Genomic DNA, 2,110 nt, shown 5'->3' with positions numbered 1-2,110 from the left:
CACTAGGACGAAACGCGTTGGGACAGGGACTGGATGCTCATCCCTTTGACTTCCCATTCGTGGACAGATAAGCCATGTTTTTACCTTTTATCTTGTACGTTTGATACTTGCATTTACGGATGAAATTTAATCCAAAAACTATATATGTGGACAGATAAGCCTGCTATACTTCTGAATATTGTACGATTAATACCTGCATTTTAGAATTGAAATCAGCTGCTATATATGTCCTTAAAACTTTTGTGCTGTTTTATCTATGTTTGTTAACCTGCATGTATGGCAGGAGTGTGTTTATTAAACTATTGTTTTTAACTAACATAGTTTTATACTATAAATTTGGAACCTGCACAGTTCCTATAAACTGCTTTTTAAACACCTGTGGAAATTTAAAAACAGTACACACTATGTCAATTTTATCTCTCCTTTACATGTCCGGTTTCTAAGAGTCATCTACCAGAAATATCCGCAGCTAAGTTTTTATACTTTGTCTGTTTTATTATCACAATTTTTCACGAAGAGTGATTCACCAACACTATTAGGCGCTTTTTATACTTCATTTTTTTATATTTATCTTTATATTGTTTAAAAGCTGCCACTTACGTACCTGTGAGGAGTGTTAGGTCTGACTATATAGTCATTATATTCCTCTGCTTTAGGGGGTCTTACTGAATTTACCTAGGCGCTATCCTCTATTGTTCTACATATATATATATATATATATATATATAAAAAAAAAAAAATATATATATATATATATTGGAAAAAGCGGATAAGATCCAAGCGACCTTAGGTGGTACAAAATCTAAGTGACTATGCAAAAGATTTCTCAAAGCAGAGGGATTTATTACAAAGAACGTTTAGGACAATTGTACATATAAAAAAAGGATTTCAACATAAAAATACACCGTATAAGAATGTTTTGAAAAAATGTTTTCAAATTGTTCAAGAAACATTCTAAAAGGCATGTAAAAGACAAGGTATAGTGGTGCTAAAAATATTTTTTTACTAAAAATGAGGAATAAAAAGAGGCTAAAATTATACAGAAAAATTCATATATATAAAATATTCGGTATAGCAAAAAAGCAGCTTATCTGAGGATATCAATAGTATCAGGAATCACCCAATGCATTTCGTCTGGTCTGACTTCATCAAGGGGTAGTGAGCACACTGGGACATATCATCTATATATACCCCTCTGGGTAGGAGGTGTTTGGTTACATCACTTCCTGTAGTTAATTGGTATTGTGATATAAAATTGCAAAAAACATATAATAAATGAAACTGGTGGAAAGGGAGGTTTTATATGAAGCCAAGCGCTATATTTGCGCTTGTAAACTGTGCAGGGATGTTTTTTAAATCATGAAAAACGTTCAGAAAGGTTCTGTTCCGGTTTATGACGCAATTCGCGTCATTTCCGCCCCACTTCCGGTGTCCGGGAAGTTCTTCTGAGCATGCGCCAGCTGGTATACATGAAGGTGCGGCGGCCATTTTACTGTAGTCTATGTGGTTAGACAGTCCCATAGAATGGAAGCGGCTGGCGGCGGCCATGTTTTCGTAGATATAGTTCATTCAAATGAATAGGTAATAGATATTTCTTTTGTCTCCAAAATCGGAAAGCCACATATAAATAAAGATAAAAACGGAATTAGTGCTTATAAACATTTGGAATGCATCTAAAATACATAGTCTGAGTACAGATTCCTCATATTGCTGTGGACTTAGGTGCTAAGGTTAAAATACAGTTATATCAAGATCTTTGTTTAATATGAATTTAAAGCATATCATGTCCCTATGGGGACGATACCATGTCAGATAGTGTGTCACAAATTGGTAGCAAGAAAGGTTCTGATTTAGGTACATATGTTGACTATGGGATAAATACACTAACAAAATTGCTATGGCAAGCAACATCATCTTTTAAATGATTAGAGAAACCGTCATAGAAGTATTTTTACTAGTATGGATATAGAGAGCGCGCCGTTGATCCAGTCATTATTACAGCACCCGGTCTTCTTGGGAAGTTTCCTTACCCAGTACTGGCCGGGCCGACACTGCTTGGCTTCCAAGATCGGACGAATTTGGGCATATCCAGTGTGGTATGACTGTAATT

General features: G+C 35.2%; 1 pseudogene; it reads right to left on the bottom strand.

Moving 5' to 3' along the window:
* Nucleotides 1-1,992: 1,992 nt before the first annotated feature.
* Nucleotides 1,993-2,110, bottom strand: LOC134930643 (5S ribosomal RNA; annotated as a pseudogene).

The sequence above is a fragment of the Pseudophryne corroboree genome, chromosome 5, assembly GCF_028390025.1.
Source record: "Pseudophryne corroboree isolate aPseCor3 chromosome 5, aPseCor3.hap2, whole genome shotgun sequence".
Lineage (NCBI taxonomy): Eukaryota > Metazoa > Chordata > Amphibia > Anura > Myobatrachidae > Pseudophryne > Pseudophryne corroboree.
This window is presented reverse-complemented; position numbering and strand designations above follow the sequence as displayed.